Raw genomic sequence first — 16185 nt, 5'->3', positions numbered from 1 at the left:
CTGTCTCTAGATGCAGAAATCAACAAGCGCATGGGTAAGGCTTCCACTGCTATGTCCAGACTGGCCAAGAGAGTGTGGGAAAATGGCGCACTGACACGGAACACAAAAGTCCGAGTGTATCAGGCCTGTGTCCTCAGTACCTTGCTCTACGGCAGCGAGGCCTGGACAACGTATGCCAGCCAAGAGCGACGTCTCAATTCATTCCATCTTCGCTGCCTTCGGAGAATACTTGGCATCAGGTGGCAGGACTATATCTCCAACACAGAAGTCCTTGAAGCGGCCAACACCCCCAGCTTATACACACTACTGAGTCAGCGGCGCTTGAGATGGCTTGGCCATGTGAGCCGCATGGAAGATGGCAGGATCCCCAAAGACACATTGTACAGCGAGCTCGCCACTGGTATCAGACCCACCGGCCGTCCATGTCTCCGTTATAAAGACGTCTGCAAACGCGACATGAAATCGTGTGACATTGATCACAAGTCGTGGGAGTCAGTTGCCAGCATTCGCCAGAGCTGGCGGGCAGCCATAAAGACAGGGCTAAATTGTGGCGAGTCGAAGAGACTTAGTAGTTGGCAGGAAAAAAGACAGAGGCGCAAGGGGAGAGCCAACTGTGCAACAGCCCCAACAAACAAATTTCTCTGCAGCACCTGTGGAAGAGCCTGTCACTCCAGAATTGGCCTTTATAGCCACTCCAGGCGCTGCTTCACAAACCACTGACCACCTCCAGGCGCGTATCCATTGTCTCTCGAGATAAGGAGGCCCAAAAGAAAGAAAGAAAGAAGAAGAAATTACTGGCCAGGTCTTACAAAGGATGTGAGACAATTTTGTAGGGCATGCCACACCTGTCAAACGGTGGGAAAACCACAACCTACCATAAAACCAGGGGATGAAGTATTAGTGTTGTTACTGTCACAGGGAGAACCAGTGAAAGCACAGTTCAGTGGACCATATAGAGTGATCAAAAGAGTGGGTAAGGTAGATTACTTGATTGACACCCCTGATCGCCGGATGATGAACTGGTTGTGTCATGTTAATTTGCTCAAACCATATTACCTTAGGGAGGAGGATAAGCCAGTACAGGTATGTCAGGCAATTGGGACTGTGGAGAAGGAAAAGGATAGTGAGGATGAGGCAGAAGTAGGCTGAGGAAATTCTCAGATTGAACCTCCAACTATCCAATCAGTGAATGCAGAATGGCTAGGAAAATTATACAATAGGCTTTTACACTTAGAGGCAAAATAGCGTGAAGTCCTAACCAGGGTTTTCACAATGTTTCAAAAAGTTTTAGGGATAAGCCAGGATGTACAACCTTAGCCACACATGATGTGGGTATAGGGGGAGCCATTCCTTTAAAATGACATCCTTGTTGCTTAGGTCCAGACAGACAGGCCCAAGTGGAAGCAGTGGTACAATGCATGTTGAAGGGCAGCTTAGTCAGGACAGCTGGAATTCGCAGATGGAATTCGCAAACCTGGTGGGACAGCTCAAACTTGCATAGACTCTAGAAAAGTCACTGTGGTAAAGAAGGCAGACTCCTACCCAAATTCTCATTTAAAGGACTGTAAGGACAGAGTGGGCAACACAATGTGTCTTAAAGAGACAGATGTGTTGGAAGGATACTGTCAAATTCCTTTGACACCCCAGGGTAAGAAAAAATCAGCTTCTGTTACACTGGACTGGATTTTCCAGAGTCAAGTGATGCCACATAGGTTAAGGAGTACTTGAGAAACTTCTCAGAGAATAGTGAATCCAGTAGGGATCAGGGCTCCCAGCTGTGCAGTTCACCTGGCTGAGGTGGTGGACAATAGGGACACTTGGAAGGAAAACACAAAACAGTTGGAAGACTATGCTTGGAAATTTAAAATGGGTCAATTTGAACAACCTTTTGAAAATTTAAAACCGAAATGTTTTGGTGGAACTTGTTGCTGTCGTCTAAACTTTTATTTTTTCTGTAAATGCAAGAAAAAAAAATGAGTTAGCATTTTTTTCAATTTGTATTTTTTTTTCCCCATTATAATGAAATGCATTTTAGGAATGGTGTTTCATTCCGCTTGGGGCGGAGGTGTCATCGTCCTGTCATTTTTATTTTTGGAATATGCAGTTTGCCTTTAAGGCTTGCAAGGGATCAATATTGCTTTAGGAACCGGCAAGGCTCAGGAGTTATAGAAAGGTGCATTTTTGTTGCCTTAGAAACAGCCATTTGGAGACTGCAATTCAAAGGGTGCATTCTTGTTACCATACATATAGCCACTGGGAGTGAGTCTCATGCGATACATTTGTTGCAATTCAATTCTGAACTGGCTTTGAGTTGAAGACAGTTTGTTCAAACAGAACACACAGACACAGAGACACAGACAGATGACATAGCTGTGATGAGCACACCTGAAAAACAGCTCTCAACCATTTAAACTGAAGGAAGAGAATTTTATTATCTCTCAAAATTCTCAAAAAATAAGTCAAGCCAAAACAGAGATCTCTGTTAATTTAAATTGAAGAAAGGGAAGTTAGACTGAGATAATCTTTTATCCCTCAAAAACTCTAAAGTCAGCTTGATTCCATTGAAAGAGGTTACAAGTCGTTAATTGTTGAAATTCGCTGGAGAAGGAAAGCAACATTCCGGGAGGACTTCAAGCGATATTGGACTGTAAATTTGCAAGGACTCTGATTTTTTCTATTTCAAATGTTGTTTATATCTTAATAGTGTTTAAGAATTTAGTTCTTCTAATTAAAGAGTTGATTTAAAGAAACCTGGTTTGGTCGGCCTCATTCAGGGGTTAATCGATGGTACAATTTGGCTGGGTCTTTCTTTAATTGAGAAAGTTTTAAATGATAGGTTAGCCAATCTGTGGAGCGACGGGATTGAATTAACAGTGCGTTGGTCCCACCACAATCAGAATCGTATATTTTGATTGGGGGCTTTGACAGGAGCAGTCGGTTGTAACAATGTAATTGCACTAGAGAGGGTAGAGAGGAAATTTACCAGGTTGTTGCTGGTACAGGAAAAATGAAGCTATGAGGAAAGATTTGATAGGCTGAGGTTGTTCTCCTTGGAACAGAGAAGGCTGAGGCGAGATCTGATTGAAATTTACAAAATTTTGAGGGGCCTGGATAGAGTGGAGGTAAAGGGCCTATTTACCTTAGCAGAGAGGTCAGTGACAAGGGAGCATTGATTTAAAGTGATTGGTAGAAAGATTAGAGGGGAGATGAGGAAACGTTTCTTCACCCAGAGGGTGGTGGGGATCTGGAACTCGCTGCCTGAAAGCGTAGTTGTGGCAGAAACCCTCAACTTATTCAAAAGAAGTCTGATAGGCACCTCAAGTGCCGTAATCTGCAGAGCTGCAGACCAAATGCTAGAAAGTGGGATTAAAATGGGTGGAACATTTTTCGGCTGGCACAGACGCGATGGGTCAAGTGGCCTCTTTCTGTGCCATAGATTATATTTCTATGAAAAGCACAATGTTCACTAAATTAGAGATGCTAACAGTGGATTTTGGCAAGTTCCTTTAGATAAAGAATTGAAATTTTTGATGACTTTTTTAACATAATTTGGAAGATTCTGTTGAAACAGATTACCTTTTGGAATTACGTCAGCACCAGAAATTTTCCAAAGAACGATGTTCAGAATTCTCAAAGCATTAGATGGGATCAAATGCCAAATGGATGATCCGTTGATCCACGTTGCAAGTCAGCAGGAACACGATGCATGAGTGCGAGCAGTGCTGCAGAGATTGCAGGAATCTGGTCTAACACTGAATGAGAAGTGTTTCTTTTCACAAAAAATGGTGAGATTTCTAGGTCATATTATTGATGGATCAGGCATCAGGGCAGACCCTCAAAAGATGAACATCATCCAAAGACTTTCCTGAGCCTCAAAACATCCTGGAATTGCAAAGGGCATGTTCAATCAGGTGGGAAAGTTTCTGTCAAATCTGGCTATGATAAATTAACCACTGTGACAGTTATTAAAGAATGATAAGGCCTGGTGTTGGAGCGAGGTCCAACAAAACTCTTTTGAACAAATCAAGCAGAAACTAGTTTCTTCAGAAGCATTATGACATTATGATCCAAAGTTACCAACCATATAACAGTGGATGCATTAGCAACAGGGCTAGGTGCCATCTTGTTTCTGGTACAAAGCGATGGGAGTCACAGGCCTGTATATTCTGCATCTCATTCATTAACAGAAACAGAGCAAAGATACACAATCATAGAAAGGGAAATGTTGGCAGCAAGAAATTCTCCGACTATTGCTAGGTCTTCAATTTAAGATCGAAACAGATCACAAACTATTATTTACTCTACTAAGTACAAAAGAATGAGCAAAGTTACTTCCAGGAGTGCAGAGGATTGCAATTGATGAGATTCGGCGCTGAAACCAAATATGTTCCTCGGAAACAGCACCTCTGGTAAAATGGCATGGCAGCGGGAGGACAATTGGCACTCCACCACCACATTCCCTTACCATATTTTGCCCCCCGGCCTCCTAGCCAGTTAAAATCCAGCCCTCTGTGTCTGTTTTGTTTAAGTACCATGTTAAATTTTAATGCATGCAAGTGTTATCTTTGTCACATGATCAAGATCTCATCCTAAATTAAAACGGCAATTTAATCTTCACACATGAACACAAATATTTATTTTTTCTGAAGGTATTAATAGTTTGTACTTAAAGATAATATTACCAACAGTTTGTTCATTACCCTATCCCAAAATGCTCTGTAAATAGTTTTAACTATAATGTGTGGTTTTGTCTCTCCACTTGATGATTTGTTGTGAGAGCATGGACTATTAAATATGTTGTATGCAAACTGAATTGGTAAAGGTTTAAAAAGAAACAGTAATTAATGGTTGGAAAACCAAATTCAGTTCCACCATGCAAGACTTTTGGTTGGTCAATTATTGATTGCTTTTGGAAACACATTTCCATGTGGCAGATAATAATTTAGTGAGAAAAAAAAAGCATGGCACAGCCTAAAGGAATCTGGATTCAATTATACACAGAACTTAATGTAATACTCAAAGTTAACCATTCACACAGCCCAGATGTGATGCATCCTAGATTGTTGAGAGAAGCTAGGGTGGAGATAGCAGAATCTCTGACTTCAATTTTTCAATCCTATTTTGATATGGAAATGGTGCCAGTGGACTGGAAGATTACAAATGATATGCTCCTGTGACCATTATCAAGGACGAAAAGGTTTTTCTTACTTGTTCATGGGATGTGAGTGTCGCTGGCAAGGCCAGCATTTTTCCCCCACCCCTAATTGCCCTTAAGAAGATGGTGGTGAGCCATCTTCTTGAACTGCTGCAGTCCTTGTGATGTAGGAACATCCACAGTGCTGCTAAGGAGCAAGTTCCAGGATTTTGACTCAGCCACGGTGACAGTAGAGGAACGGCGATATATTTCCAAGTCAAGATGGTGTGTGACGTGAAGGGAAACCTGTAGGTGGTGTTTCCATGCATCTGCTACCCTTGTCCTTCTATGTGGTAGAGCTCACATGTTTGGAAGGTACTGTCGAAGGAGGCTTGGCAAACTAATGCAGCGCATCTTGGATATGGTACACACTGTTGCCACTGTGCACCGGGGTTGGAGGGAGTGAATGTTTAAGGTTGTGGATGGGGTGCCATTTAAGCAGGCTGCTTTATCCTGGATGGTATCAAGCTTTTTGAGTGTTGTTGAAGCTGCGTTCATCCAGGCAATGGAGAGTATTCCATCACATTCCTGATATGTGCCTTCTGGATGGCGGACAGACTTTGACGAGTCAGGAGATGAGTTACTTGCCACAGAATTCCCAACCTCTGACCTGCTCTTGTCGCCACAGTATTTATATGGCTGGTCCAGTTCAGTTTCTAGTTTACGGTAACCCTTAGAATGTTGATGGTGGGGGATTCGGTGATGGTAATGCCATTGAATATCAAGGGAAGATGGCTAGATTCTCTCCTGTTGGAGATGGTCATTGCCTGGCACTTGTGTGACACAAATATTACTTGTCAGCCCAAGCCTGAATGTGGCTGAGGTTTTGCTGTATGCAGGCACAGACTGCTTCAGTGTCTGAGGGGTTGCAAAAGATTCTGAATACTTGATGAAGCATGGGTCAAAAAGAGACAGCCAGCATAGGTTTGTTAAAGTCAAATCATATCTGACTAACCTGATTGAATTCTTTGATGAGGTGACCGAGAGTTGATGACAGTTGTGCAGCATATATATAAACTTTCTTTCTTCTTTGGCCTCCTTGTCTTGGGAGACAATGGGTAAGTGCCTGGAGGTGGTCAGTGCTTTGTGAAGCAGTGCCTGGAGCAGATATAAAGGCCAATACCAGAGTGACAGACTCTTCCACAGGCGCCGCAGAAAAAATTGGTTGTCGGGGCTGTTACACAGTTGGCTCTCCCCTTGCGCCTCTGTCCCCTTCCTGCCAACTGCCAAGTCTCCTCGACTCGCCAGACTTTAGCCCCGCCTCCATGGCTGCCCACCAGCTCCGGCGATCGCTGGAAACTGACTCCCACGACCCGTGGTCAGTGTCACAGGACTTCATGTCGCGTTTGCAGATGTCTTTAAAGCGGAGACATGGACGGCCGGTGGGTCTGATACCAGTGGCGAGCTCGCTGTACAATGTGTCCTTGGGGATCCTGTTATTTTCTAAGCTTTCTAAAGGTCCAATTAATGGCCACTTAAGGAGTCTTCCCGCCTCCACCTCAATTTTGAGGGAGGCGGAAGAGCTCGCCACTGCCACCAGGAGACGCCTGATGGCTTCCGAGCAGGGTCAGTGGGGGTGGGATGGGGTCCCTTCCTTTAGGGGCAATCCAGGGCCTCAATGGATCCAGTGACCCAGACCCCATTCACCCATCCTGGGGTCCCCTTCTTCTTCAATGCTTCAAGGCCTCCTGCAGTACTGGCTGCGGCCATTGCTCCCGGTGCCCCTGCTGGTACTGGAGTGCTGCCAGCCTTCCAATTCGCTGGCAGCTTTGGAGACGGGAGCTCATCCCTTAAAGAGACGGCATCCCCAACGGCAGGCAGTTAATTGCTTGCCCACCATGTAATGGCTTTGGGTGTCCAAGTCGGGGTCTCCGCCTGCCTTCCGCTCTGCCACCGGGGCCCCTGTCAGAAGAATAAAATTCTTCTCTATGTTTCTCTAGTGCAGAAAAGCCACATAAGATCAATGACAAAATATGACAAAATCAGATTTTAAAAAGTTTAATATAATCTAATATTAAATATTGTAATGCAAAATATTATAATTAAGTTTGTTTATTTAAAGAAGAACCTAGGATTTCCCACAAATAATGAAGCATTTGACTACATTGAATATAGCAAATATCAAACAATAAGGGGATGAAATTTGACTTTGCTGTGCGCTCAAAACCAGCAGTATCACATCTGATGCCAGTTTATATGAACTGCCTGATATTCAACTTCATTGACTTGGACGAATAATGGGCAGCAGATACGATATCGCCTGCTGTACATCCTTACCAAAGTCAAGTTTCACCCTTTAAAATGTAATCTGTGTACAAGGGCCAACATGTTTTACATTATTTTCAGTCTTCAGCTATATTGTAATACCATATAATTGTTTTACAAAAGACTGCAGTGCTCCCTATGTCAATTAATATTTTACTTTGAATGCAATAGACATTATTTGAAAATAATCAGTTGCAATTTGAATATTTCTTCTTTTCTCAAGCCTGTAATTGTTGTTTTTCCTTCTATCCTTCAAACACAAACTTACCAATCACTCAAGCACAGCTGGTAAACTAAACTGTGAGTTCTTTATTCGAAGATAACAACAGTATATACATATTGATAGAGAGCTCTTACTGATACGCCTTGCTTGGTCAACTAACACATTCCCACAATGTGTCATGTGACAGATGATATCATATCCAATCTGATGATGTATACAGATTATGGACATACCCATTTAAAGACATATTACAACATCCCCCTTTTTCTCAAGTTGAGATTGCACACTGAAAACAAATAAACAGATAATAATAAGGATGTCATCATACTATTTACATTACAGTAAAACATTTGGGGATTGTGAGTTCACAACTTTACAAGTTTATAAGTCTCTGAAGTGTAAAGGTGGTTTGCTTATCTCACCCAAACTGGTAACAATGAAGCTTCTTTGAGTTCTCTGACTGTTATCACAGTGGTCTTGATTCGTAGATGTGTTGCTTTCTCGCACAGCTACATTGCGTTGTTTGTCTTCACCTTGATCTTCCACAGTGCTATGTTCAGGTCTCACCTTTGAATGTGTTCTGTTTGCGATAGGACTGATGGATGTTGCAGAATTGGATATCTCTCTGAGTTGACATCGATTTTTACGTAATTTTGCTCCATTTAATGTCACTACTGCATATGATCTCGGCTCTTGACAAACCTCAAGTATTTCAGTTGGAAGCCAGGTTCCCTCTGTCAGATCTAGAATCCGACCTTCTTGTCCTATGGAAGATAGTTGTGGTTATTGGAGGTCAATCATCTCAGCTCCACGACATAATTGCAGGAGTTCTTCAGGGTAGTGTCCTAGGCCCAACCATCTTCAGCTGCTTCATCAATGACCTTCCTTCAGTCACAAGGTCAGAAGTGGGGATGTTCGCTGATGATTGCACAATGTTCAGCACCACTCACGACTCCTCAGATACTGAAGCAGTCTGTGTAGAAATGCAATAAGACCTGGACAATATCCAGGCTTGGGCTGATAAGTGGCAAGTAACATTCGTGCCACATAAGTGCCAGGCAATGACCATCTCCAACAAGAGAGAATCTAACCATGTCCTTTGATATTCAATGGCATTTCGATTGCTGAATCCCCCACTATCAACATCCTGGGGATTACCATTGACCAGAAAGTGAACTGGAGTAGCCATATAAATACCGTGGCTACAAGAGCAGGTCAGGGGCTAGGAATGCTGCAGCAACTAACTCACCTCCTGACTCCCCAAAGCCTGTCCACAATCTACAAGACACAAATCAGGAATGTGATGGAATACTCTCCACTTGCCTGGATGGGTGCAGCTCCAACAACACTCAAGAAGCTTGACACCATCCAGGACAAAACAGCTCGCTTGATTGGCAGTCCATCCACAAACATTCACTCCCTCCACCACCGATGCACCGTGGCAGCAGTGTGTACCATCTACAAGATGCACTGTAGTAATGCACCAAAGGCTCCTTAGACAGCACCTTCCAAACCTGTGACCTCTACCACCTAGAAAGACAAGGGCAGCAGATGTGTGGGAACACCAACACTTGCAAGTTCCCCTCCAAGTCACACACCATCTTGACTTGGAATTATATCGTCGTTCTTTCACTGTCGTTGAGTTAAAATCCTGGAACTCCCTACCTAACAGCTCTGTGGGTGTAGCTACCCCACATGGACTGCAGCGGTTCAAGAAGGCAGCTCACCACCACCTTCTCAAGGGTAATTAGTGATGGTCAATAAATGCTGGCCTGGCCAATGACACCCACATTCCATGAATGAACAAAAAAAAAAGGCATTTCTTTACCTGTATGCCTGTCATGCAGATCCTTCATCCTCCTTTGATTTTCCAGTAACTTGTCTTGTCAAACTGTAAACTTGGATAGGTGCTGGCTTAGAAGAGTCATTCAGACTCGTCTCCCAAGCATGAGCTCAGCAGGTGAGGGTACGTTTGCACTCAATGATGTCGCCCTTGTGTGTAACACAGCATCCCCTTTAAAATTGGTCTGGGGTATTTAGATTTCAAGTTGCAGACTGACTCAATTGGGTTTTTCTTGATATTTGGTATCCCTCCTGGTACCTTCTTGATCCCATGATTAGGAACGAGCTTAAGGTCTCTGCATGCTGGTAGACCTGTGATGACCATGCCAACTGATTATAGCTGCACTTCAGTGTTATTGTACCAATGCAATGAATTGCTGATCTGTTATATATAGTTAGCTTAACTATAGTTGGTTGCTTTCCAATACATATCCTTCAGTATCCTTAGGGGAACGGTATTGACACTTATCCTGGTGTTAATTTTGGCCCTCAATGTGTGCTTTCCATTCTTCCTAGGACACACAATGTTAATGGTACAATCTACATGAATGACTTGGGTGCAGGGATAGAAGGTACTATAGCCAAATTTGCAGATGACCCTAAAATAAGTGGGATAGTATGTTGCAATAAAGAAATAAGAAATTTACAAATGGATATGGATAGGTTAGGTGAATGGGCTAAAGTTTGGCAGATGGAGTTTAACATGGATAAGTGTGAGGTTATCCATTTTGGTCAGAAGAATAGAAAGGCAAATTATTATCTAAATGGAGAGAAACTTCACAGTGCTTCAGTGCAGAGGGATCTGGGTGTCCTCATGCATGAATCGCAGAAAACAAGTATGTGGGTACAGCAGGTAATAAGGAAGGCAAATGGAATTTTGGCTTTTATTGCTAAATGAATACAATATAAAAGTAGGGAAGTGTTGCTACAACTGTACAAGGCATTAGTGAGACCGCACCTGGAGTATTGAGTACAGTTTTGGTCCCCTGACTTGAGGAGGGACGTAGTTGCATTGGAGGCAGTTCAGAGGAGGTTCACTAGATTGATTTCAGAGATGAGGAGTTTGTCTTATGAAGAGAGATTGAGAAGTTTAGGCCTTTACTCTCTAGGGTTTAGAAGAATGAGAGGAGATCTAATTGAGTTATATAAGATGATTAAAGGGATTGACAAAGTAGATGTAGAGAGGATGTTTCCTCTTGTGGGGCAATCTAAGATGAGAGGTCATAGTTTTAGAATAAGTGGTAGCAGATTTTAAACAGAGATGAGCAGAAATTACTTCTCTCAAAGGGCCGTGAGTCTCGAAGGGCTGAATTGCCTACTCCTGCTCATATTTCTAATGTTCTTATGTTCTTACGGACCTGCTAATGTTGACAATGTGGAACACTTGCTCACTCTCCTTTGTAATAACTTGGCCATCATCGTTTTCTATGCTGTCTGCTATGTTGGAAACTTTGTATATGCACTCGCTTCTATACCTGGCACACTCTGTGTTGCTGCCAATATGCTGCATATGTTTTCTATTTAATTGTGGCTTGTGGTGACTTCTTGCTACAGCTTCTGAACTGGGTTTCTTACATTGGCATGCCCAATGCCCTTAAGTACCACATGCCTTACAGTGATCCTGGTATGCTGGACAACAACTTGGTGGATGAAGAAGTCCACATCTTCCACATCGCTTGTTTGGTTTTGCCATCTTGGCCACTGTGCTGATAGCTGAAGCCGCACCTAATGCTTGCAAACTCTGTCAGTTTGCAAAGATAGCTTTGTATTTATACCCATCTTTTAATAAAGTTCAATGTCAAGACTTTTTAGCTTTTCTAGGAGGTCCTTTTGAAAATCTTCAATGGATGTGAACGCTATTCCCAGCTCTGCAATTTGTTCAGATAACTCAGCTTCGGAAAGTTGCAGACCCTGTCTTTCCCCCTGTATTGACTGACAAAATTGGTCGATTGACTTTTTTGGCTGCTGCCGAAATGACATAAATTCCAACCGATACATCCTGAAATTGACTCTCTCATGTAGTTGGTCTTCTAGTATGGTCCATATTGTCTAAGAGTCTTTCTGATCATCTTCTGATAAGCCTGAGGTATTCAGCCGATGAAGCCCTTCGTTTCCAATAGCTATCTTAATTTTGACTATTTGTTTACCAGTTCTGATACAACCAAATCAAGGAACCACAGCTCTACTCTTTCTTTGAAAAGTTTAAATTTGGAAAGAATATTGCTGCTTTCCAATTCATATATGGGAATTTTACCGACATCATGATGATGTTCCTGGGATTTTCTATGATTTCCTAGGTAGGAAGAAGCTTTCCTGCTTTCCTCCACAGAAGGTTTCAATGTGCTGCCGATCTGGCTGCCTGCAGTACCTTTATTTGTCGCTCACTGTTTCTGAACTCTATGGCACTGTGGGTCTGTGCTGCCGTTGCTCCCCATTCTGTGCTTTTTCAGGCCCCACCCACAATGCAATGCTTTGGCACAAATGGTACCACAATGCCCCAAATAGCTGTAATGGCCACGATGATGTTTTTTTCACCCTGTCTTTTAAGTTTGCCTTTGAACCAACCAACACTGGCCCGTGCGATGGCTTTTTTTTCTCAGCCTTTATTTTATGGCCCCATCCAAATTGACTGATCGTCCCCCTTTGCTACCAATCCGGTGCCCCCTTCACACAGTTATTCACTGTTCCCAACAGAGTACTGCCTGCCTCACCTCTCGGAGCTCTGTTGGCAGCTTCTGCTTCCCTCACAGATTGCTGGTGTAGTCCGAAGTTGAATCTGATGCTGTACTGATGTGTCTCAAAAGCTCAAAATCTTTGAACTCCCATATGCTGCCACCATATTGTGTTTCTTTCTATCCTTCAAACACAAACTCACCAATCGCTCAGGTAGAACTGGGAAACTAAACTGAGTTTTTTTTTCAAAAATTACAATATATACATATTGATGGAGAGCTTTTATGAGTATGTCTTGCTTGGTCAGCTAACACATTCCAACAACTCTGTCACATGACAGATGACATTATATGCTGTCTGATGTATACAGATTATGGACATATCCACTTAAATACATTCTACAACAGTAATATTATTTTTTATTTGTACTTCTTATGCCTGACAAGATAAAGGATATCTGTGCAATGAATTGAGAAGAATTTTTCCACTTTTTCTTTCAAATCATGTGATGAGATAAGCAATAGTCAGATGAAGCAAAGAACTCCATTTATACTGCCGTGCAATGTATTTTAAGTAGAAAGGGCAAGCTGTACTGCACCAAAATGCTATCTTCATCTCCTCATGAGCCATCCTCATGCTTACTCTGAGATTGCCAACTAGCACTGAATTGTGGACAGTTTTGTACTACAAATTTATGCCCATTAGGAACTAGGTTGAGATTGTCTACACTCATGTAATGTAGTACCATAAAAAGGGAGAATGGAGAGATCTCGAAGACAATGGATGATGAAAGAATAAGGAAGAAAATCGACAAATGAAGAATATATGAAAATAGCAGCGTAGGAGATCATGTGGAGCAAGAATCATGAGGGGAAATTGCTCTGATAATAAAGTGGTCACAAATTAATTGTCGAAACAGTGACCCCCAACAAGATAGCAAGTTTAGATTATTTTGAAAGGGTGAATTCACTGCCAGAGTAGTTCCATATTTGGGCAAACAGGAAGTGGCCAATCATGAAGAATCTGCAGTAACAAGTTGTCCACAGTGCTCAAGCAAACATTGAGGTAATTAAAGTATTTGAATATCAGTTGTTTCATCAATCTATGCAATGAGCAGATCCTGGGATTGATGGATAAGCAGCAGACTAGAAGAGCAAATATTCCACATAATGCTGTGTAGGTCCTAATGGATTGTAATCTTTCTGGAAAAATGATCCTGTTTGCACAGAGGAGAAACAGTGCATACTAATTAATTCCTTAAATGTGACCACTGACCTGGAAAACTTCCAGATCTGAAAAATAGCCAAGAAGATATTGTACTCTATGCATTCCTCCCTCTTTTACTGCTCATCCTGCTGGTCCAATAACCCAAATTCATCAGTCTATTTTATTCCTATGCTGGAGACATGTGAGCTAATCTTATACATTGTGGCATTGCCTTGGTGAGGAAACACTCATGCATAAATGTCATTCAGAGCGGTCTAAGCAATGCCATGCACAGTAACACTAATTCTTGCCATTTCTCTTAGAGCATTCTTGATTTAGTTTTCCAGTCTGCACCTTTAGGTTAATGCTGCTTATTAGCAATGTAATATAAGGAGGGTAAAATTCCACCATGCTGTTTATTACACTTGTATAAAATTTATATGAGCGCTAGTAAAACAACATTCTATTATCATTTTTCCTCTCTATCATTCTCTAATGCATTAAGGCACATACTACTGAATTTTGTCTGATATCAGTAATAGCTAACGAGTTTCAAAATGAGAGAATTTTCTGCTAAGTCTTGTATCATGGTTATGGAGATGCATATGAACTAATATAGCAGATATCTTTTAATTAAACAATGTGCTCTTGTGAATAACTTGTCAAGTCAGGAAAGTTCTAAAATAACTAGTCAGTCTTTGATTGCAGATCTGAATAAACAGGGTCCTTCTTTAACTATCACTCATATAGTTTGCCAACTACTTTGGCTCCCACACCCAAGTCCCCCCTGAATAAAATGTCAACACCACTGGGTGGAGGAACCAAAGACCCTGATTTCAAAAGTGGGCGCGTTTGGTGCACCCCAAAGTGGGAGGCACATCTGTCAAGATTGGTGAGGTGGAGGTCAGGATTTATTTGCATAAATTTTCTTGGTGGCCCAGCCAGGTTCACTACCTGACCAGTGGATGGGAGTGGAAGTTTGATGCCAGGAGGCCGCAGCCAGTGGCACAAGTAAGTGTTGAGTGGGGGCCTAGGATGCAATCAGGGATAGAGAGGCTGTTATGTCTTCTGGTTCCTATATGTTAGAAATAATCACACTTTAGACTTTAAACTGCTGGAGGTCATTGTACAGCTCTACATGTTGCTTGGTAAAAACTGATTTTAGATCAGTGCAGTATTCCATGTCACATGACTCCCATGCAGCAATGGATGTGGTAAGTTGGAACACACATACACATAACAATTAGTTTCTAGCTAATTAGTTCCTGGCTGTTTACAAATAATGTAATGATATATAAAAGAGGAAGCCAGGACAAGGGAGGCAGAAGGCAGCCTTGTCAGGCCTAGAGGAGCACACTTGCTCCTTCAAGCCCATAAAAAAACCTAAAGTAAAGTTTTAAAACTTACTTGCTGGACCTCTACTGGCCCACAATTCACCTCCCGGCAGGTTTGGCTTGGCAGGGAAGCCGCTGTTGTGTTATATTCCTATATTATCAGCATGTTCATTGTGTGATGCTGTCATTAAACATATGATCTGGCCATTTTGGTATCTGTCTTTCTTTACAAGTTCCTCGAAATAGATAACAGATTTAGGCGACAAAATGGGATTAAAGTACAAATTTTTTTCAGCAGACGGCAGTAGAGACCGTGTTGAACAAAGTAAGCTAGCTCCCAGTGACCTATCTGCTAGTACGGTGAAGATTTTGGACTAGATTGTGTAGAGCCTTATTGTTTCTGAAAACATGTGGCTGCGTTCAGTTGAATGGATTCTGTAGGGTTCTAGTGTCCATCAGATTAAATTACCAACTACACTTATTTTGGTGAGGTTGTTCTAATTAAGCTGACACAGCTTCTGTATCAGTCCCAACCAGTTTCCATCTACCACCGACCTCCTCAAGCCTGGCTGAACTTGTTCTCGCATTGAACAAATTCTCCTTCAAATCCACTTACTTCCTTCAAATAAAATATTTTGCTATGGGTACCCGCATGGCTCCCAGGGTATGCCTGTCTTTTTGTGGGAGATGTTGAACATTCCTTATTTCAGTCCTTCTCAGGCCCCCTCCCCAAACTCTTTTTTCCAGTACATTGATGAATGTATTGGTGCTGTTTCTTGCTCTTGCCCCAAACTGAAAAACCTCATCAGCTTTGCTTCCATTTTCCACCCTTCTCTCATCTTCACATGATCCATCTTCAACACTTTCCATCCCTTCCTCGACTTCTCTGGCTCCATCTCTGGGGATTGGCTGTCTACTAATACTCATTATAAGGCCACTGACTCTCATGGCTACCTCAGCTACACTTCCTCACTCCCTGCCTCCTGTAAGAACTCTATTCCATTCTCCCAGTTTCTCTGTCTCTGTCACATCTGTTCTGATGATGCAACCTTCCACAACAGCACTTCTGACATGGATTCACCCCCACTATGGTTGACAGGGCCCTCAACCGTGTCCAACGCATGTCCTGCACTTCTGCCCTCACCCATTTCCCTCCCTCCCAGAACCGTGACAGGGTTCCCCTTGTCGTCGTTTCCACCCCACGAGCCTCCATATCCAAAGGATCATCCTCTACCATTTTTGGCACCTCAAGAGTGATGCCACCACCAAACATATCTTCCCTACCCCTCCCCTGTCAGCATTCTGAAGGGACCGTTCCCTTCACAACACCCCAGTACACTCCTCCATCACCCCCGATAGCTTGTGCCCTTCCTATGGCACCTTCCCATGCAATTGCAGATGTGTAACACCTGCCCTTTTACCTCCTCTTTCCCCACCATCCAAGGCCC

Source organism: Heterodontus francisci, chromosome 6 (assembly GCF_036365525.1).
Source record: "Heterodontus francisci isolate sHetFra1 chromosome 6, sHetFra1.hap1, whole genome shotgun sequence".
NCBI lineage: Eukaryota > Metazoa > Chordata > Chondrichthyes > Heterodontiformes > Heterodontidae > Heterodontus > Heterodontus francisci.
Note: the sequence above shows the minus strand (reverse complement) of the source record.